Raw genomic sequence first — 23,878 nt, 5'->3', positions numbered from 1 at the left:
TAATTTTAAGTAATATTGTCCCCTTCTTTTGGAAGGTAGGATGATAATAGTGGAAAAGGTAATAGTAATTTGATAGAACATTTGACTTCAGCTTCTATTTGTGGCAATTACTCTTTGAACCAGGCAAGTCACCAAACCTTGTGGAACTTCTTTTTTCTTATCTTCAAAAATGAGGTGATGTGACAACTTTTTAAGTCTTTGTATTCAAACTTATTGTGGGAGGTGGGGTAGGGTCCAGGGAGAGAGACTTTGTAAAACTTAAAATTCTATGCAAATAGGAATTGTCTGTATTTGCAGAATTCATATTTTTGCTGGTAATAACCAACAGATAGTTTGAAAAATCCATTAGGTACCTCATTATTATCTTTGACGTGTTTTGAGAATAGTGTTATCCCTGTGCCATGACATATCATAGGAGGAAGACTTTGGTAGAATGTCATTTTAAATCTTTCCTTCCTCTAGTAATCTTTGAAGATTAAGATGTTATGATTATATTTGAAATTGAACAGGGGCCAGAAGATAGGAGTTTGATTTCCTCTTATATCTTGAGTTACTATGTCAATAGAGCTGAAAGGATATCAGTTTCTATTCTAATCTTTCATTTTTCAGATGGAGAAAGTGAGCCCTGGAGAAATGAAGTGACTTTTTTTCATGTCAGAGCTTAGAATAGAATCTTGTATCTCCTAATTTGTAGTATAGAGCTTCATGATACTACAAATTTTTATGGGTTGGAGTAAAATTATGTTTCTTTAAATCTTAGTTTCTTTTTCATAGGGCAGAGAGAACAATTGGCAAGTAGAAATGGTATCTCCTGGCTCTGGTAGTTGAAACCTTTAAGTGGTCTTCTATTTATGTGGCTCATCCCAAGCATAATTTTGTTTGCTGTGTTAAGAGTTGGCTGACAATATTATCTTTTCAGTATCCTACCAGTGATTTACAAGATTAAAAAAATTTTTTTAAAAATATTGCATGGTGCTTAACATCATGCAGTGGGATATGTGGGCTCAATAATGGACCAACTAATTTTTAGGTTGGCATTTGTTAGGATTTTGCCAAGTACTGGACACAGCCCTACGGTTTGCGTGTAAAAAATCATCTTGGATTCTTTCCTCAGGGATAATTTAAGATGACCTAATGGATCTTATATTTGTATGATCTATGTTTCCATTGCCAAAACCTCTAGCCAGTTATGTATTTTAAAACACCAATGTAATAAGTACCCAGAAAAAGAGCAAAACTGACATTTTCTTAAACTATCCGAAATTACAGCTTTGTTCCTTTCATGAAATAGTCTGAAATGTAAATACTGAAAAGCTAGTTTTGATTTTTAAAAACTAAAAAATTGGAGAAAATAGAATTACTTGGAAGATACATCACTGTATGAAAACAGTATTTGTTTCCTAGATTTTTAGGGCAAATTAAGCCTTTGTTCCTATCAAGTTGATTTGGTTTCCTTTTAATTCCTCCCACTCCCCATCTTCTATTCTGGAGCATCAAATTTACCTCCTTGAATCCTTGTTTATGTTGCAGTTTCTAATTGTGCTGCCTATCCAATGCTTTCTTTTTGTTCTTACTGGAGTCAGTAAGTCAGTAAGTCAGTCATGTTACAAGATGGAACCGAGATTAGAGGCAGAGAGTCCTCCTATTAGAAATGATTTAAATAAAGCAATTAACTATATACAGGTGTTGTGATAGGTAAGTGGTGCAAAGTATAGGATGCTGGCTCTGGAGACAGGAAAATTTTTGTCTTCACGAGTTCAAATCTGGCTTCAGATACTTAGCTGTGTGGTCTTGGGAAAGTCACTTAAATTTGTTTGCCATAGATGCTCACATATAAATTGAACTGAAGGATATGGCAAAACACTCAACTATCTTTGCCAAGAAAACTCCAAATGAGGTCATGAAAAGTCGAATACAGATGAAAACTGGCTGAACAACAATAACAGCAACCAAATGTTAATTTTGGTTTAAAACATAATTTGTAATTTGTTCATTAGTTGCCACAGTAATTCTTTTAGTTTTAGCACTTTAGGGGCATTCAATTTGTTTTTACTATAGTCATACATCTGTAGAGGAAATCTTTGCAGGGTGAATTTTTTTTTTAAATGGTGGTCTGTGAACTATCTTTTCCTAAGTATTTCTCCTCCTCTTCTTTATTGCCAGAGTTGTAAAAATGGATGTGTTTTCCTGAAGTATCCCAGCTTGTAACAAAAAGCTATTTGATAGTTGGCTCTTGAATCACTGGGATGAGATCATTTCTTTCTGAGCTATGTGCAATGTTCAAACTATTTATTGAAACAAAAGCATACTGGGTAGACTGACCACACAATAAAGCCCGACTCTGTGGTCATGTTCAGAGCAGAAATGTGGGTTTTTTCTGTGATAGAATGTCAGTGATAGGTAGAAAAAGGTGAAAGGTACTTGGCAAGATAGGCTTTGTGCTTCAACTGCTGGTGGAATGTACAATGAAATCAGTAAGATAGTGAGTCGGGACACATATTGAAACCTATACTTGTATGATATACTTTGGGTCCTGCCTGAACTATGAGGAACTGTTTTAGAACTGAGTAGCTCCCAGAAATGGGGATAGAGTGCTGTTTCAATTTAAAATGAAAGCAACCTTGGAAAGATATTTGATAAAATTTTCTGTTTATACTAAATTAAATCATGCTGTTGACTTTTAAAAATTAACTTTCAGAACAAATCTAATAACCATAAGAAGCGACAGCTAAGAGAGAATTGACAGTGTCAGGAAAAACTCCAAAAAGCAGAAACGGGAAAGTCTGGACTTTTTTAGAATCATACAGTTTTAAAACTGAGAAGGAACTGAGGCTATCAGTCTAGTGATATCCACCTCAAATAGAAACTAGAATAAGTAAACCATATATAAGGATCCTTGTAAGCCACCTTTTGACTTATTTTTAAAACAATGATATCTATGTTTTAAAACTATTTTTAATTTTTAAATTATTTCCCAATTACATTTTGATCTTTTTTTCTGTGGACAGCATGCAGAAGGGTGACACCTTTCATCTTGTAGTTTTACAGATAGGGAGAAACTGGTACCCAGATTAAGTGACTTGGCAAATGTCATGAAACAAATAAGTGAAAGAGCCAGAACTAGTCTTAAAAGAACTTTATTTGCATTATACTAGGGCTGCCTTTAGTATAGGAACACTCTAAAGACACTGTAATAGAATGAATGTAGTACTGATCGCAGCCATAACTTAAGGAAATGCTATGGTGAGCTGCTGTGGGAGCTGCTAGAGGGTGTGTCTAGTCCTAACCCCCATGAAGCTTATCATCTCTACAATAATAATAATCCTCATAATGTACAAGTTTAATCATGTTTCCTTACTACTGAAAATCTTTCAGTTCCCGTTATTAGCCTTAAATATCAAAAAACAAACATTATAATCTTTATAATTTGGTCTTCAGAGCTTCTGTAATTTAGCTCCAGCTCACCTTTGTGTTAATTTTACAACCTTTCAAGGACCAACCAAACTTTCGTACTCTAAGTTTACTGATACTCATTGGGAACCTCACACCTGGAATATATTCTTATTTCTCTGACAAAATTTTTTCCCTTTAGAGTCTAGGTTAGATACTACTTCTTTTTGACATCTTCCCTCCAGCTGAATGTCTGTTCTTCTTCCTCAAATTTTCATGGATTGTTTTGAATAGATATCTTGACTGTCCCTTGCCCCACTCTACTTTGCATTATATTTGTGTACCTGTTATATCCTTCCAGGAAGTCAAGGACCATTTTTCATTTTTTGTCTCTCCATCATATCCAGCATATAGTGTCTTGTGTATTGAATTGAATTCTAATGATGACTTTCCCCTTATGAACCTCAGTTTCCTCATCTGTAAAGTGAGGTCTTGGGTGAAGTGATCTGTATGATCTTGACTCATTTGTGTAGTGAAAACAGGATCTGACCCAGTTAAGAGTTAAAGACCTCAGTTCTAATCTCCCTTAACTAGCTAAGTGAGCATGGGCAAGGGATCTCTGTGGACCCCAGTTTTCTCTTTTTTTGTGTAGGGCTTAGGGTTCTGTCCAATAGAGCCTGCTCTGTCTGATAACATTGCCCATATCCTCGTGAATTTCACAGCCTGTAGTCACTTCCTTTTTTAAGGTCCAATAGCCATATGGGGAAGAAATGGACTTTTGATATCTTGCTTCCATTCCCAAACTTCTGAAAATTGGACTGGTTCCCTTTGAGACATTGATGCTGACCCAGTTCTTCAGTGAGTGAGATCATCCTTTTTCCTATGATTCAAGATCTTACATACATTCTACTCTGTAAAAACTAATCCAGTCCTTATGAGCATTTGCATTGTGCTCTGCCTGACACATGTGGACATTTGAGCATCTGTAGTCTACTAACCCTCAGTGTTTGGTGGGTTGTTGAGCTCAAAGTGAGTATGCATTTAAAAAGCCCATCTACACTAGGTGATCATCTATATATCTACCTGGAGCCTACAGCAGACCTTGTCTTCTCACTTCAGTGTAGCAGTTAGGAAAGAAAAAGAAGAATCATGTTACATTTGGTGACTTTTGAATGCACACAGTTCTGGCTTAGAAGCCGGCATGTTCCTCCTCACATGATTAGTGGACTGGAAACAGCTGGAGAATCTCTGTCTGCACATGTTTTTGAAGTACAGGTGGGGGATAGTATTGCACATGCTCATAAAGACTGGATTCATTGGCTCCTCTTCCTCTTCCTGTCTCCTTCAGGTAAAATGATGTTAGTATAAATGATTTCTCAGGACCCCTCTAGTTGAAACATTGCATAGTTCATGATGGGGATGTTAGAGGAGTTTTCCAGGCACAGAAGCTACTCTTTTAAGGTTGGGCTTTGTGAATCTGGGATGGGGGTCGGGGGGAGTGGGGGGAGTCTGTCTTCTTCACTTGCTATTTGTGTAGTTCTTTGTGTCTCTACTTATGCATCTCAGGCATTGAGAGTAGTCTGTGAAGGTCTGGAGATGGGAAATGAAGTAGTTGGTAATTCAATGTGGCTGAACCCTAGAGAATATGAGGTAAGATAGTAAAATAAGTCTGAAAAAGTTGATTACTGTAATATTCTTCTCTAAAGTGGATTGTTCTCTCTTGAGGTTTCCTTGGGGTCTTTGAAAGCAGCCTTCTTTTCAGTTCAGCCATAAAGAGGGGCTTAAATACTGAACTCAGGAGTTTGTATTTTATTCTGGAGGGATTAGAAAAGTGTCCTAAGTATTAGGAAGCTGGCAGTGACATAGTAAAACTTGTACTTGTTGAGGAAGATTATATTGACAGCTATTTGGAAAGTGGCTTGAGGACAGAATAGTGTGGGAGAGTAGAAATGAAAACCTGAATTAGAGTAAGGTTCAGGAGCATTGAAAGAAGGATCCAGTTGATGCAGTTATGTGATCTTTATAATCTGGTTTTCCACAGTGGAAGAGACCTATATCCACTTGGAAGAAAATAAAAATGGACTAAATTTCTTTTTTATGTAGATCTTTTTTTCCCCTAGCTTCCTGAACAAAGGAAAAATCTTTGTGCTTTATGAGAGTGTGTGGTGTGTGTGTGTGTGTGTGTGTGTGTGTGTGTCTCTCTCTCACACACACACAGAGAGAGAGAGAGAGAGAGAATGAATGAATGAATATATATGTTTTGGAAGGTTTCAAGAGTTCATTTTCAATGATAACTTTGTAATGTGTTGGCCTGGTGACAATTCTTATTTCCTCTGGGTGAAGTTTTTATTTCTTACATTATAAAGCTTAAATTTATCTTTTCCCTATCAATAAAAATGTTTATATTAAGCAAACTGGTTATTTAGTACCTTGACAGTTTTTTTGTACTATCTTAGAACAAAATTGAACTTAAAATCAAATATGCTAATTTAAAAAAATATAAACAACTTTTTTTGTCTTTTTGAAAGATACTTTAAAGGTCTCAGCACACCATTTTGTTAATCAACTTCAAATTATATGATTTTAGGTTTTATTAGTTTAGATCAGATTCATTCCCTCTAATCCTTCATCCAAGCAATGAGACTTTGCTGTAGTATTATTACAGATCTCAACTCTTTTTACAAAAACTTTGCACTACTCATCAAGTAATACTTCCTGTAGTAAGTATTTAAAAATTCAGAAAACTTTATTAGGCGGTATGGATGCATGCTTGTGTTCACATGTGCATATTAATTTTATTAAAATTTATCTATTAATAATGAACTTTTCATCTTGAATTGGAGATTAACCACCTGTGCTTGTTCCTTCTTTATGATTTTTTTGTTATATGGAGGAGAAGTTAATCAGTAATGATTTTATTTTAGGGAAATAAGAGTTTTTGAATATATGAATCAAACTGACATGATGAATGGAGAGAATTGTTTTTCATTTTCTTTCTTGCATCACCTTTCACCTTCCCATATTTCCTAATAACTGAATAGAGGTACCATAAGTACAGTGAGAAGAACTCTAGAGATCAGGGTTCTGATCCATGCTCTTTCATAATCTAATTATATGTGACTTCTAGTAAGTTACTTTCCTTTTGTGAACCTCAGTTTCTTCATCTGTAAAGTGAGGTCTTAGGTGAAGTGATCTGTATGATCCTTTCAGGACTCTTGGCTCTAGTTCTTTAGTCATAACCATACCAATCAAAACACAGAAAAAGAACCTGTAATGATTTAAATTGTTCTTTTTTTTTTTTGGTCATATATTTCTCTGACATAGATCATTTTATGATCATAACTTCTGTGATACAATGTAGAGTTTTGTAAGCATAGCATCAATATTCATAAATTATATTCCTGTAGATATAATTTGTGGGTGGGTGACATTTTCTTTTTACATTATTATAGGTAGCAATGTCATTTTGCCTGCATTTGGACTCAAGTTTGAGTTAATTCAGTGATTATAACATTGAGAATATGGGAATAAATGTTTAAAATGCTTATCTGATCATTATGTTATCTCCTTAAGAACAACAGAGGTTGATTGATGCTAATTACATTAATAGTGAAATAGAAACTTGAGAAATTGCATACTGTGGAACTTCAGCTACAGAGTCAATACAAGAGTGTTATTTTCCTCTTTTGGCTCTTAACTGCACTTATCAAGATGATGGTTTTAAATGACTCTTTCAGGAGAATCCAAAGGAGACAAGGAAAGGAAACCAATCTTGTAAAAGATCCAGAGGTGAGAGCTACATGACCCACTTGACACACTTTAGTCCTGCCATGGAATTTCAAGACATGAATGTAAAAATGTGCTCTTAGCATTGCCATTGGGATAACAAGTCTTGACCCTACAGAAATCTCTTTGATAAACACAAATGTGCATATCCTTTGAATTACTATAAGGAAAATACCTGAAAGAGGTCAAAGACAGGGAAATTGTCCACTTGTTCAAAACTATTTGTAATATCCCCCTCCCCTTTATTTTTTTTTTTTTTGTTAGGGCTAAACAAATTGTGAATGTAATGCAGTATTATCATGCCATAAAAAATGATGAATATGACTAAATTTTTAATCTGGGAAGACTTGTGAACTGATATAAACTGAAATAAATATAACCAGATAAAGAACTTAAATGATGATCATAGTATTATAAAATTAAGCTACCTGAATAGACTGTTGTTCTGTAATCAGTCCAGTGGCCAGTTGTGACTTCATAAGACCAGTGGGGGAACATAGCAAACCCTTGGCAGAAAAGTGAGTAGCGATCAAATGAGACATTGATTTTGTCATGTCCAATGTGTAGATTGATTATACTTAATTCATGCAAGGGAAGCCTTCTATTGCAATGGAGTGAGTTAATTAGAGAAAAACAAACACCCCTATCAGTAATAAAACATTAAAAAGTAACTTATAGAAAATATAAAAACTCAGGGGGCAGCACAAACAGGGCAATTTTATTGCCATCATATTGAATTTGAAAAACTTTTGGTAACAAATGTATGGTCTTATAAACAGTTCTTTTGTATATTGAAATGTTTGTTTCATTAAACATTAAAATGAAAAAAAAACAAACCCACACACAGACTTTAAGGAAAAAAAGTTATTTAGTCCAGTGTCCTTATTTTCAGTAGAGAAAACTCTCATCAAAGTGATTGCTTGTAGAGGGCTGAAACTATACAAAGGTATGCTTGAATTAGACAACCAAGCACTTCAGGCTAATTACTTATTGTATGTGAGATAATGACTCTATTGGTGCTGGCTCAATGTTTGGTGTTAAGATAATCATAAGCAAGTATTGAACGGGGCAGGGACAGGGTCAGAGAGACGATTTGGAGGCAGGACAAGGAGGAGAGAGATTCTGAACTCCAGAATCCAAGATTTTGCTCCTCTGCCTCCTTCACTTCTCCCGCTAAAGACCAAGAACTTTAATTTATCCTGACTCTGACTAACCCCGAGGCCCTCTAGGGAGCTAGCCCATACTCTACAGTTGCATGAATCCCACTCTAGACCATCAAGGACTTCCCAAGAAAGATATCTATTTTTTTCGAGATTCCATAAAGGCAATTGTAATCTAACATGTGAATGTCTTGAGTATTACTGTATAATTTAAGGGGGCCTGACAAAGCACCACTAATTCTCAATCTTTATTTAAACTAATGTCCAAATTGTCCTCATAGTCTTAAGTGTAGAGGTTAAGGTAATTTAATCAGGGTCATAAGGCAGCTAGATGTCCAAGTGGATTCTGGAGTTTTACAAGAACTATCTTATTGAATTCAAGACTAGCTCAGACTGTGCCCCTGGGAAAATCACTTGACCTTGTTTGCCTCGAGTTCCTCATCTGTAAAATGAACTGGGAAAGGACATCGCAAATTTACTCTAGTGTCTCTGCCAAGAAAACCCCAGATGGGTTCACGCAGAGCCAGAAATGACTCAACAATTGGAGTCACCTGTGGCCAAGAGGACAGAACTGGGACTAATCCTGGATTTTTTGATTACATATCAAATAATATTTCTACTACATATACTTATTTTTGAGTACATATTAGATATGTAATATAAACTTGAAATGAAAATGGAACTGTTAAAACTCAGTAGGGACTTTTAAACATTAAAAGTTTTCATCTTTCATTCATGTCTCGAAGGTCTTTATTGTATTTTAGCTTGATGCCAAGTAGTTCCCTTTGTTTTAGAATCTGTTGAGTAGATTCTCTTTTAATAATAATAATTCAATATGATTTATCCTTTTTAAAAATGTTAAATATTTGCTTATCAGGTATTTGCTTATAGGTGACAAGTCATTTTAAGTCTGATTTTTGCTTTTCTAAAGTACCTGCTGACTTGGGATGTAGCAGAGAGGACCTGACTTCAGACATCAGATATGTTAAAGCACTGTACCTCTTTGAACCTTAGTTTGTTCAAATTTGTAAAATTAGGGAGTTGAATTAAATAGTTTGAGTACCAGTGGAAACCTCATCTGTTACACATTTTTTGCTTACACAGTACTATATGAATATTGGTAAAGCACTGTACTCAGAAATTATGAGAAGAATGTTAAATCTATAAGCCAAGGAAATTGTTGTGATTTATTTGTTTTTCTGGCAAGTTGAATGGATCGATCATTTATATGATAACTACTGATTTTTTTTTCCATTTCTTTTCTCTTTCTTTCAGATTCATGTCATTCTCCAGCTGGCATTAATTTGTTAATTTTTTTTTTAACTAAAAATATGCCCACTGCAAAAGCCCCCAAGCATATATACAAGCAATACCATAAGATAGTAGTTACAGTCAACATCTGGGCCACATGTCATTCATTGCCTTCCTATCTTTCTGCACTTTCATCTCAGGCAGAGATCTGAGAACAAATTAGACTTATTTCTGTGTCTTGAAGGTCAGTAGAGTTAGACTAGTAGGGAGGAACACATTCCATTGTGGAGGAATCTTCAAGTTCCCTCTAGAGGTCTTTTGCCTCTAGAAGATTAAATCCGGATTGGCAGCAAAAGGTTTTCAACTGATTTCAGCTGCTGCTTTAGGGCTCAGGAAAAGGTCTGATTTCTTAGGTTCCCTAGGACCCAAATCATTAACAGGTTTTATTAATTTCATTTGGCATCATTACCTGCATTTTAGCGCAACAATCATGGACTTAAGAACAGAAGAAACTTGTGCCTCAATTTAATCTAGTGAACATTTAATTAAAGTCTATATTGTAAGCAGAAGACTGCTAGAGGCACAAATATTTTCTTTTGTGTCAGTTATGGTCTGGTAGAAAAATGACACAAATAAGTAATACAAACAGTATATTAAATGCAGAGTATAGTGGGAAATTCAGGGGGACTGAGTGAGAAGAGGGAAGACTTCTCAGAAGGGATATCAGGCTTTCAAGGATGGGCACAACTTAAATCACAGTGTAAGGAAAGGAAGGGCAAATTCCAGACATAAGGAAAACATGTAATGTATACTGGTGGGCTATGGGGAGTCCACTATGAATTCAGTTTGGCTGCAGTTTATGTATACAATATGTCCAAGGAAGGGATGAAATGAGCTTGGAGAGAGTGATGGTGCTAGATTATTGAAGATCTCTTTAACTTGGGCTAAAGACTGTGAAAGTTGACCCTTTAGCCAATAAGAGCCAGTGGAGGATTTGGGGCACTGGAGCATAAGACCAGATCTTTGCATGAGGAGGATTAATTTTGAGCGGGGATGAGAACTGGAAGACAGGAAGAAAGTGGTGAGTGATAGGAAGCGTTCTTAGTGTGATAGCTCATATCAAATTTCTCCTACTTGTAGTTCTTTTAAATTGTAGTAGTGCTTCAACTAGCCTTTACAACATAGTACCTTTTAATAATTTTTATTTTGAAACTTAGTGAATTCTTGTTCTGATATTGGTTTTTGTTAACTTTTTAAAATGATATTTAGATGAATATTAATAGTGCTTGGAACTTCTTAAGCATAGTGCCTGGAACATGACTGGTTGGTATTTAATAAATGCTTATTAATTGAAAAGAAACAACTTTGGCTCCTTCCTTCTCTTCCCCAGTATTGCTGCCTTGTTTCTTGATTCCTTTTCTTATAAGTGAGAGGTGGTACCTGACTAACAAAGTCAGCTTGACAGTCTTTGGGATCTTTTTGTAGGCAGCTCTTGGCTTTTTCTCTGCTCTACCGTGTTAGGAAAAGTGAAACGTGCTGCCATATGCTGTACTTGGAGAATGTGTTGATTAAATTACTCCTCTATAATTTCTTTAGAAAGTGGCAGGCAATGTTTGTATTACACTTGGTTATTTACAATGTTACTATTTGGCCTTGTGTAGGTAATGTTGCTTTAATACTTCTTGTTTCTATAGATTAAAAACAAAACAAAACAGGGAGAACTAAATGATTTAATAACCAAAACCGTGGAAACAGTCATAACTAAGGCAGGGCAAGCAGGGCTTTGCTTTGATTCGGGACGTTCAATTAATGTTTATTCCCCTGGTTGTGCCCTTGTACCTGGCTGTTTTTCACTGGTGCCCTCAGCCTGTAGCTTGAACACCTATTTCCTTATAGCCTTCTTCCCTCAGTGTGCTTTCCTCCTTTTTCTTATGCCCCCTTATTATTTTCCACAGTGTTACCTCAAACTGTCAAATGTTCTCTTATTTTTCCTGAATGTACAGTTTCACTTTATAATGTATTCAAAGCTTGATCAGAAGTTCCTGTAGCCCCAGGAGATATCCCTGGTATGGGTAGGGTAAGGATTTGCTTCTGTGTCCCAGGGCTCCTTGGATGTTGCCCTGTCTCTTTTTGCTGGGAGCTTTAACCCACTTTTCATGGGTTATACAGGTAAATCTTTTGTTTTTTTTCTTTTTTAAAAAAATTAATTATTTTTTAAATATAGCTTCTTATTGACAAAACATATGCATGGGTAATTTTTCAGCATTGATTCTTGCAAAAACTTCTGTTTCAACTTTTCCCTTCCTTCCCTCACCCCTTCCCTTGATGGCAGGTAGTTCCGTACATGTTAAATATGTTAAAGACAATATACATATTCATATTTATACAATTGTCTTGCCGCACGAGGAAAATTGGATTTAGAAAGGAGGTAAAAATAACCTGGGAAGAAAAACAAAAATGCAAACAAACAATAACAGAAAGAGTGTAAATGCTATGTTGTGGTCCACACTCATTTCACAGTGTTCTTTCACTGGGGGTAGTTGGTTCTGTTCGTTACTGATCAATTGGAACTGATTTGGATCCTCTCATTGTTGAAGATAGCCACTTCCATCAGAATTGAACCTCATATAATATTGTTGTTGAAGTATATAATGATCTCCTGGTTCTGCTCATTTCACTTAGCATCATTTCATGTCTCTCCAAGCTTCTCATATAGGTAAATCTAATGTTCAAATATAATAAGGAAGCTTGCTGTCTAACGGAATACAATTTTGGATATTTTTATGAAGCAAACAAAAAAAATTCTTTTACTTTTTATTTGTAAATTCCAGATCATAAAGTAGGCATCCAATAAATGCTTGTTTTGGTTGATTACTTTTTTTGTGTGTAAATCGAGATACAAATAACAAATAGTTCTACTTCAAACAAGTCAAATTATAGTTAGGGATTTTTGTTCATGAATGATCAAATCTAAAGATCACTTAGAAATGACATCTATATAGATTTAGAGCTTTATAAATTTATATTACCTAAGTCATCTTAGAATTATGGGGTGTAGTTGATGGTTCATGAAATGAATACTCTTGTGCAAAGAGAAATGAAGTGCAGGAAACTTGCAGTAACATACTTAATGTCTTTGGCAGATTTAGTGTAACCACTGTATTTGTATATTGGAAATTCGTTTTGATTCAGAGACAGGCCACAAACTGAGTCTTATCATCTGGGGAAAATTTGCTCTGCATAGAGCCTTGGGTCTTCACATTAAATTATTCTTGACTTTTGTATGACTTTAGTTTTTCCTTGAGGAGAAATACAATTGTGCTAGCTTGTAGAAATTCCAAAAGCCTGAGGCTTTTTTTTTTTTTCCTTTGGTAGTTTGGGGGCTTGATTAAAGGATTACTTACTATGAATATTGTTCTAGGAAAGGCATTTTTCACTTCTGCTCTAAAGGACTTTGGTTTCCTCTTCTGCAAATTAACAGATCAACTGAAATGCTAGTAAAAAGTGGAGTTCTAAGTGAAGTTTTGGTGTTGTATTTAATGTCATTCCTAGGAAGGTCTCTATATTTGTTTCCCAGGTGTGACCTTTTCTATACATGAAATTTGGTTAAAATGAATATCAACAGCAGACAAGGGCATAAAAGTTAAAAAATGTATGAGGAGTTCTGTAAAATTTGGGGAGAAACTTTTCTTGGTGGAAATTCTGGTGTTGATTCTATTTATACATATGTACATTAGATCTCCCTTTTAGCACTCCCTTCTTTTGCCATTTTTCTTTTCAAATACCTCTCAAGGTCTGGGGCAGTGGCTTGATATAGAACACAGGAGTCATTCTGAATCTACCTTATGAAAATGCTGCTCTTCACTGGAGTGGGGGAAAAAGAGATACATTCTGGCAGCATGTTTATCCTAATGCTTGCGCCTCTGAGGTAAGAATATTTGCTTGATGTGATTCTTTAGCTAAGTGTCTTCTTTGTGATTTTAACATAAATTTTCTCTTCTAGTAAATCAGGATTTTGTGGTGCTTGTCACTCTGCTGCATAAAGAACTATGCTTACTGTAATCCTGAGCTTCCAGTGACGTAAATCTCAAGCATGAGACAATACCTGCTCCTTGGGAGCTTCCTTTTTAATGTGGGGACAAGTGCTGGCTGTTTGTTGCTCTCCAGACACTTGGTCTTTGGATCCTTTATCATGTAACTCTTAAATCTTTCTGTCTCCATAATTCTTTCATATTCACTTCTGCACCTGATACTATACACTCCTTTCTCTCCTTCTCCCCCTCAACTTCCTTTTATGTGTTGACTTTGCTTATTAGAATGTAAACTTTGAGGTTAGGGACTGTCTTTTTCATTTTTCTTTGTATTTCTAGCACTTAGTGTAGAGACTGATTGCTCTTAAGTACTTAAAAATGCTTGTTTACTTTTTAATTCCCTTTACAAATAAACAAGCATTTATTAAGCACTTGTTTTATGCCAGGCTCTGCTAATTACTTTGCAAATATCTTATTTGATCACTAGTACTGTAGGATGTAGATGCTATTAAGATGCCCATTTTACCTTTGGGAAAATGGAAATAAGCTGGTTCAAGGACTTTCTCAGGCTCACACAACTGCATCTGAAGCTGCTTTTGCACTCAGGTTTTCTTAATTCTAAATTGTTTTTTCCACTGCCTACCTTTTTGCCTTAGCAGCTGCAGAGTGGAAATAAAGAAAAGCTTAATACAGAAAATGATGCTTGAGCTGTGTTGTAAAGGAAGAGAGAGAAGAGATGAAGGTGAAAACAGTGCATTCCATACATGGAATACCTAGAAATGGCCTTTTAACTGAAGCTGGATGGTAGAGTGCAGGAAATTGGGGAACACAATGGGGCTGGAAAGAGTCTGGGACAGGTAGTGAAGGACTTGGAAAGCTGAGCAGAGGAGTCAATGTTTTTATCTTAGAGGCAATCCAGAGTTTAATTGAAAAGAAGATTGATGTGAGCAGATCTCTGTTTAAGGAAAATTAATTTGGCCATCTGTGTAAAGAATGGATTGGAATTGCAGAGTGTTGCACTAATTTAGATTAAAGGTGATGATGAATTGAGGGATATAGGAGATGGGAGAAAGGGGCCAGAGGCTACAAAAAGAGAGATAGAAACGTTTGGAATTGACAGTTGATTGTTGGGATTAGGGAGAGAGTAAGGATTTGAGGATGATGTTGAGGTCTTTAACCTAAGAGATTGGAAAAGTGTTGGTTCATTCAATAGAAATATAGAAGTTTACCTGAAAGATGGATTTAACTAAAAGATAATGAATTCTCTTTTGGACATGCTGAGTTTAGATGTCAATGAGACATCCAATTTGAAATGTCCAATAAGAACTTGGTGATGTTGGATTGAAGCTTGGGAGATACTGGGGCTGAATAACTAGATCTGGGAGTTATATGTTTAAAGATGATAATTAAGCCTGTAGGAGCTGATGAGCTCACTGAGAAAGAATGTAGGGATAGAAAAGACCTAGGACAGAACCTTGGGGAACACCCATCTTTGGGTGTTCTAATGATAAAGGAGTGGTTAGGTAGAAGACCCAGGAGAGCATTATGTTAGGAGGCTCCAGAGTAGGGAGAGTATTCCGTGGAATGGGTAGTTAGTTATCAGTGCTAAAGGTCTGAAAAAAAAAAAGTATGGCCCCTGTAAGGGATGTATAGGCTCTGTTCTATTAGCTTGCAGTTTTCATTCTTTTTTTTCACTACTTAGAAAAAAATTCTAAATTTGAGAAATAAGATAAGCATTTCCATAACAAAGTAGAATAAGAAAAAAAAAGTATTGTCCATGAAACTGCAAATCTATTATGTACATCTTTTTATAGTAGTATGCAACTTTCTCCCCTGCCAAACATGGCTGCCATTAGATATGTATGTGTGTATGTGTGTGTATGAGTGTAAATGTATATTACCCATACTTATATTTCTCTAGATGCAGATAGCCTCTTTCATAGGTACTTTGTTGTTGATTTGGGTATTTATAACAGTCAAAATAACTTGCTCAAAGATGTTCCTAAAATTGTGTTGTTATCATATTCAAAATTTTCTTGGTTCTGCTCATTTTTCTCTTTATTTTATGCAGATCTTATCCTAAAATCATTGAGTTCATCATTTCATAGCACAGTAATATTCCGTCATGATTATATGCCACAATTTGTTTAACCATTCTCCAGTTGACAGAAAACTCCACAATTGTCATTTCTTTGCTGCTATAAATATTTTAGAATGTATCGGTTCCTTTTCTTTTTCCTTAACCATCTTGGGAAACAAATATGAGAGTAGCATTTTTTATGATAAAAATGATAATTTTAATTTTCTTATAAGGAAGCACAGTTTGCTTCAGGTAGAACTTAACATAATTCATATCAGATTTATAACTTGTTACATTTCTTTTCAGTTCAGCAAATACTCTCAAAATTGTTAAAAACAATTCTAAAATGTTGTTCATTTAGGACAAAAAAAATTACCCTACATTTTTTAAAATGACAAAGACTTATTTCAGATATATAGATTTTTACACGAATTTAAAAGAGGGATGAAAATATCTATTAATTGACTCATAATTACTGGGTCAGAATTTTAAAATTCTTTGGACATAATTCCAAATTGCTCTCCAAAATGGTTAGACCAGTTTCATCAACCTGAATTTATAGTTCATTTTTTCCACATCCCTTCCAACATGTGTTGGTTTTCCTTCTATCATTATGGCCAATCTGATAGATGAGATGGTATCTCAATGTTGTTTTAATTTGCCTTTCTCTAATTGGCAATGATTTTTTGTATGACTATAAATTGCTTGATTTCTTCATTAGAAAACTTATTGTTCATACCCTTTGACCATTGAATAGTTGGGGAATGACTTGATTTCTTAAAAATTTGGCAGAGTTGTAATGTCTAAAAATTTTTCCCCTAATTTTTTTTGCTTTCCTTTTGATCTTGGCTACATTTATTTTATTTGTACTAAATCTTTTTAATTTAATGTAATTGAATTATCCATTTTACACTTCACTGTGCTCTCTATTCATAAATTGTTCACCTATCCATAAGTCTGATAATGTTCCATGCTCTTCACATTTTCTTATCTCCTTTCATTTCAAAGTTATATATCTATTTTGATTTTATATTAGTAAATGGTAAAAGATACTGATCTGTACCCAATTTCTGTCATACTGCTTTCCAACAATTTTTATCAAATAGTGAATTCTTATCTTCAAAACTTATCTTTACATTTGTCAAACACAAGCTATAGTATAGTCATTTGCTGCTGTAGATTGTATATAGTTTGTTCTCATCTACCATTCTATTCCTTGGCCAGTACCAGATAGTTTTGATAATTACTGCCTTATAATAAAGTTTAAAATCTGTATACTGTAGTTTTCATTTCTTTTACATTTATGAAAGTTTAACTTTACTTACTTTTGAATTAGTGAGTTTTAGATTGAAATTGTGACAAAGTTCTAATTTTTATTCTCCTCTTCCATAGCCCGAGTACTCCTTTGTAGAACAGCCCACAATTTCTTTGATTTTTCTGATGGATTTTAGGGTGGGAAGTTGCAGTTCCCCACTTCTCTCCTTTCCTCTTTGCATCCTTCTCTCCCCCTTCAGCAAATCTTTAGGTGGGAATAGAGATTGTCAAACTGGGTAACTGATAAATTGAATTTCAAAAAGTCATTTAAGTCATTTAAAATCTATCCCCCTTTAAAAAGAAATAGTTATGTACAAGTATCTCATTAACATAGACCATAGAAATTTTAAAGATTTTGGATGTCAGAATATAATCTAATAACAATTTTAAGAGAAGATCTTTCATTAGCTACAATGTGAGCACCTTGAAAACGGATCCAGTTTTCTATTTGTATCTCCAGTTCCTATTCTTATCACAATTCCCAGCATGTAAGAAGGGCTTAATAAACTAACTTCTTTAACTTAATCAATTCTTATTCAAGATTAATCTTAATTATTATATATTATATTATTATGTAGATAATGAGCATTCTGTTGTAGTTATTCTCTTTTCTTTGTCTTTTGGGTTGATTCCATGGCATTACACTTCCTTTTATCTTTTGTTTTTCTGGCTTTTCATTCCCTCTCTGTCTCTCTCACTGGCATTGATTCATATTCCCTTCCTAATATTCCATAATTTGCTTTTCATCACTCCCCTTTTTTACACCCTTTCCCTTGCCACCTTTATCCATTCTTTTTGCTTCAATTGTGATCTCAAAGGGGCTTGCCTCTCTTAAGAGTCTATGTGACTTAAGAATCTTGTGAAGTTGGAAACTAGAGTTTTAAGCAAGATACTTACTCTGTGCCTATAAAGTATTTAATGATTTCATCATCCTTAGAGGCCTAAATTTAGCTTTGCCAAAAAAAAATTTTTTTTTAAAATTTGGACTATAGTATCAGTCTGTATAGTGAATCAAAAAGTAGTATATCTTCAGTTCTATTGTTATGGCAAAGCACATGATGACTTTTGTCTTTAATTTCTGAAGGGACTTTAAAGGTCTTCTATTCCAACTTCTCCCATTCAGTGTACAATCCTCCACAACTTAACTTTCCAGTCCTTTTAGCTATTGTGACTTGTTAGAAATTTTGTAGTGGATAGGGTTCAAGGAAGAGATTGCCATGTAAGGCTTATTGGTCTTAGGAAAAGGATATTTTCCAGGTCTTCTTTCCCCAGCACTGTTCATCTCATTGGAGAAAGCTATTGGAAACATTGCTTTGTGTCCTATCCTTTCCTGTAGAAGCACCTTGAATGGACGAATATACAGAGTCTGTTTTTAAATTTATTATAATGACATAGTATATGAAAATCAGAATAGAGGTGGTTTGTTTAAGAACTCATGGCATGGAGTGGAAAAGGTGTTATTAGATGTTCACTGTGTGAATGCTATGGATTAAATTCTATTAAATTTTACATGCATTAAATGATGTCTGTGTAGAACAGGACATCTAGGTAGCATAGTGGTCCTGGATGAGGTACAGTTTAACTGGAACCCAATTCCTTCTCTTGGAGTTCACAATTTAAATAGTAATATTTGCCTTGCAAAACTAGTATTTTTGAGAGGTTTTTACTGGGTTAGAATTAGCACATGACTATTTAATTTGAACGCAGTCTGGCAGTTATGGATAGGGATACTGGTTGCAGAAGCCAGAAGGCAAGGCATGGAAAGTATAAAGAGTAGCATTTTGAGAGTTCTGAGTAGGATTCTATTGAAATGATGCTTATAGGAAGAGCTTGGAAATACTTTGTATTGAACAGGTTTCATTGTATCACTCAGCCCAGTTTATGGTGCTACATTTTAGAAGGAGTTGATGAAATTGGAGATTAGACAAAATGGGTAGGGAGCTGATGATATTATGACATGCACTGAAACTGGATTTCAGTGAATGAGGTAGTGCAAGGTCATTTGTCTCACTTTCTCTTCTAGAAGTTGGGGGTGGATTAGGAGGGAAGCATTGAATTGTTTGGAAATCCAGCTTCTTGTTGGCTCATTGATAGAACCTGTGTGATCTTGGAACAATTCACTTAGGCCATATTTTTTCCCATTGATAAGATTAAGTTGGTTTTGTTGGAATTCAGGCCACTAAGATTTTAATATAGGTTGTATAAAGAGATAACCAATTAAAGAAAAGGAAAAGAGATAATATAATTAGAATCCTTTAAAATAGAATGTTATTATGAGACTGATGATTAACTGTTTTCCATATTCAAAGAAATAAAATTAAGGGTTTAGCTGGGTCTGATTAACAGCATGTGAAGTAATAAATGTTCCTGATTCTTAATAAGTTTCTGTTCTAAAGGAGATTCTTGATGAAAATGTCCTAGATTGCTCATGAAGCTCAATCCAAGTGGAACAGGCCAGATTCAGACATTTTTAATTGTAGTATTTATGTAGTTCTTTAGTCGTTTAACATAAACTGTTAACATTTTTATTAGATTCCTGCCTCTGATTTTATTTTTTTAAAAAATATGTCACAGATTGCATTTTCCCCATCAGTTCTGTAGTTCTGTGACTTTTATTGAACAAGTATGCAGAGCTTATGTTTTATTGTTATTTATCCCTTGCCTTCCCCAACTTCCCTAATACTGTGAAGGGAAATGCTCTCCTCTGTCTCTCAAGGGCAACTCAGGTGTCCATCCTTGACTTCTCACTCTCTTACAGCCTACATTCAATCTTTTACCAAAGCCTGTTGATTTAACGTTTGCAACATCTCTTGGATTATTGCAATAGCCATTTTTCTACTTGAATCCATCTTCCATTCAGCTGCCAAGTTGATTTTTCCTAAACAACATGTTGGTATTCTTCTCCCCTATCTCCTTTGATAATTCTGATGGCTCTTTATCACTTCCAGGATCAAATACAGAATCTCTTCGTTAATGAGAGGATCCAATTCAGTTCCAGTTGATCAGTGATGAACAGAACCAGCTATACCCAGAGAAAGAACACTGGGAAATGAGTGTGGACCACAATATAGCATTTACATTCTTTCTGTTGTTGTTTGCTTGCATTTTTGTTTATCTTCCCAGGTTATTTTTATCTTTCTAAATCCAATTTTTCTTGTGCAACAAGAATACTGTATGGATCTGCACACATATATTGTATCTAAGATAATACTTTAACATGTTTAACATGTGTAAGACTGCCTGCCATCTAGGGGAGAGGGTGGAGGAATGGAAGGGAAAAGTTGGAAGAGGAGTGTTTGCAAGGGTCAGTGTTGAAAAATTACCCATGTATATGTTCTGTCAATAAAAAACTATAATAATAAAAAAATTAAAAAATAAGAAACAAAAACAAAAAAAGAAAATACTCTAACTTTATACTGATATCCATCCTTATTGACTCCTTGAGTCGATCTTTTTGCTCTTTTAAGACCCCTTAGGAGGGACTTATGATTCCATTATAATACAGAGAGGGGAGGGAGGTTGTGCTCATTGAGTAGTGTCTGCCCTGATTTTTGGTTTGCTTTACTTTACATCCAGTTTTGGTCTTGGACTCCCATTTTTTATTAATTGACTTCTTTTGCCATTGGACTTAGTTATAGAGTAGATGGAGTACTGATCCTAAGATCATGAAGACCTGGCTTCCAATTTGTGTTACTAAGATATATGCTCCTGGGCAAATTATTTAACTTCTGTCTGACTTAATTTCCTCATTTGTAAAAGGAGGATAGTAATAGCACTTATCTTGTATGTTTGTGGTGAGGATCAAATAAGATAGTATTTGTAAAAAGTACTTAGCATAATGCTTGACACATAGTAGGCATCTTTAAGATGTATTCAGTTGATGGGATTTTCAATTTATAGCACAATGTTCAATTTATAACACAAGATTAATTACTTGATAACTTCTCTGGTTATTTCTCCAATTGTTATCAGGTTAATATGGTTTCTGTTTATCTAAAGTATCTTTTTTAAAAAAATGTGTTTATATGAGTCTAAGAGCAGTGATTTTAGGTCAGGAAAATGAATCATGGCTCATAGCCTTAGTAGCATTCAGTGGTTTTCTTGCTTTTTTGGTTTTGTCCTAATACAATTTGATTTGTCAGCATATGTAATAACAGTAATGTATTTGAGAATTGTGAGTCTTAAGAAATTCTCAGCAGAAAGTCTAAGATGGTGTGTGAGTCAGTTCCTTTGGACAGCTTTGTTTAGGTCTCTGTGACTGCAATTTTGCCAACTTGATGGATTGTCATGGCAAACGGTATCAATGGTACTTTGGTATTGATGGAACTTTGAAATAATTCAAACATTCTTGAAAACAATTTGGAATCATGGAAGGAGAGTCATCAAAAGTGTTGCACCTTTTGATTGAGAAAAGCCAATGCTAGGCCTGTATAAAGCCCTATACATATGTACATGCTTTTGTACAATTTACATGGTATTCTAAAGGAATGTACCAAATTCTCGCCTTTACCAAAATGTTCATAATATTCCTTGTTATAGCAAAATAAGTTAGAAACAGAATAGTTGGTTTCTTTTTAAGTTGGAGAAGAGCAGAATAAATTATGGAATATTATTTGAGCTGTAAGAAAGTTAGTTTGAGGAATTCAGAGAACTGTGTAAGATTCATATGAATTGATATGAAGTAAGCTAAATTTGGAAAACAGTATAGAGTGATCACAATAATGAAAGCTAAGGGGCAGCTAGGTGGTGCAGTGGATAGAGCATTGGGCCTGAAGTCAGGAGTACCTGAATTCAAATCTGGTCTCAAACACTTAATACTTCCAGCTGTGTGATTATCAAATGCCTCAGCAAAAATAAAAAAGCTAAAAGACCACTCAAATGAAGCCACATGTCATGCCTTGTCATGACTAGTTTTATCCCTGAACAATTGGAGAATTGTACCTCTTTCTGTTGGGGATGTTGATAGATGGATACCTGTAATGGGAAATAAAGTATCTGAGAAAATCATTTTGCCAAGTATTTATCTTTATTTTAAGGGATGACTCATTGAGGGGTATGAGGAAGTATATTAGGAAATGACTGATGCAAAAATAAAAGGCATTAATAAAATCTTTTTCCATCCATCAAAGTACTCATGTGATTTTTCCTCTCTTACAGATAAGAAGTCTGCAGAGACATAGAAAGGATTAAATAAGAATCTCTACTTATCAGGTATGATTTACTATTGTTATTAATTAGGAAATATACCAGTGAAACCAGTGAATTTGGTTTCTCTCTGCCTGGAACTAATTGATCTGGGTAGACAGTTCAAGAGGAAATCTGATATATGGCCCATTTGTTGGGAAAGCAAGGAAGAAATGGGGAAAATATGTCTCTTTCTGCTCAAAACAGACCAGAAAGAGACATGTAGTAACCTGGGCCCACATATCCAATGTAACCTTTCTTTTGACCATGAGAGCACTGCTTCCAGTAGTTTAGCAAGTACTGCCAAATAGAGGAAGAGCTTTGTTCCTATAAAAGTATGCCAGAGGAAAAGGAATGGCCAGTGGTGTCCCTCACTTAGCTAGGACCTTCCCACAAATGACAGCTAGCCAGTACCCTGCAGTATTTGAAAATGTTGAAAATTTGTGGCTTCAGTGTTTGTGGTTTCTTAAACCTTGAAAGTAGAAATGTTGTCAAAGCCATTATTGTCCCTAGAACTAGTTGAAAATGTGATTCCATAGCTTTGTGGAGACTGGATTAAGATCTAGGATTAAAGTAACAATGGGTTTTCATTGTCTGGGAAAAAACAGCTAGCAAAAACATGTTAAGAAACAGAATTTTATTCTGTTTCCTTTCTCTTCAGTTTATGTCTCTTCATCCTTTGTTTCACTGGGACCCCAGAACAGAAGAACTATGTGAGCATTAAGTTAAGTTTTATAGTGTCATTTATTATAAAGTCTTGGTATTTTTTGGAACTAGGAGGAAAAATTATTTCATATTAATTTAGCTAATGTTTTTGGGTCATTTCAGTTGTGTTTGACTCTTCCATGACCCCATTTGGGGATTTCTTGGTTATGTTGTTCAGTCACTTTGTGTAGCATTCTGTGACTCTATTAGGGGTTTTCTTAGCAAAGATACTGGAATGTGGAATTTCTCCAGCTTATTTTACAGATGAGGCACCTGAGGCAGACAGTTAAGTGATTTCCCCATAGTTACCCAGCTTGTGTCTAAATCCAAGGTCAGTGTTCTATTCATTTTGCCACATAGCTGCCCAGTTTTTATTTAATGCTTAAAAGATACTTAGCATTTTTATCTATTTTATCCTTGCAACCACCTTGGGAGATAGGCACAGATACTGTGCTAATAAGACTTTGTTGTTGTGTACTTAAATGTAATTTTTTGGTCTGGACTTGTGGTTTCATTGGTTATTCCTGGTATGGAAACTCCTTCTACCACCATAAATTGGCATCTCGCCTTTAGCTTACATTCTTAAAGAGAGATGCTTGAAACATTGAGATGTTGTGACTTGCCTTTGATCATAAAGTGGTGACTAGTAGAAATAAGAGTTAAACTCGGGTCTTCCAGATTCCACAGATGGCACACGACTATTCATGTACTATGATGCCTTGCTTAAGTATATGCACATGAGTTTATGCAGGCATGCATATGGCACACTTAATATATATGTACACATGCATATATTTGTGGTGTATATGTATACATGTATCTGCTAAAGAACATGCTAGCAGATTATACACAGTGAGAGAAGTCTTTAAGACTTAAGAAGTCTTTAACTATCTTCTACTTATGAAAGTATTTAATTCTTTTAAAAAAGTGAATGAACAATGTGGCCTCCAAGAGAAGGAATTGGGGTCAGGAAAAAG

General features: G+C 35.0%; 1 protein-coding gene across 11 annotated transcripts in view; it reads left to right on the top strand.

Moving 5' to 3' along the window:
- Positions 1 to 23,878, top strand: part of MAP4 (microtubule associated protein 4) — a 205,729-nt gene that overhangs the window by 27,157 nt on the left and 154,694 nt on the right. For 9 of the 11 annotated variants that reach the window (XM_031960989.1, XM_031960997.1, XM_031960973.1 and 6 more), the window contains exon 2: positions 22,170 to 22,223. The gene's annotated coding sequence lies outside the window, so the exon portion shown is untranslated. Of the gene's footprint in view, positions 1 to 7,137; positions 7,180 to 13,418; positions 13,516 to 22,169; positions 22,224 to 23,878 lie in introns of those variants that run through there. The other 2 variants (XM_031960945.1, XM_031960948.1) reach the window with 2 other exon arrangements.

The sequence above is a fragment of the Sarcophilus harrisii genome, chromosome 1 (assembly GCF_902635505.1).
Source record: "Sarcophilus harrisii chromosome 1, mSarHar1.11, whole genome shotgun sequence".
NCBI lineage: Eukaryota > Metazoa > Chordata > Mammalia > Dasyuromorphia > Dasyuridae > Sarcophilus > Sarcophilus harrisii.
Note: the sequence above shows the minus strand (reverse complement) of the source record. Positions and strands in the feature narration are given on the sequence as shown.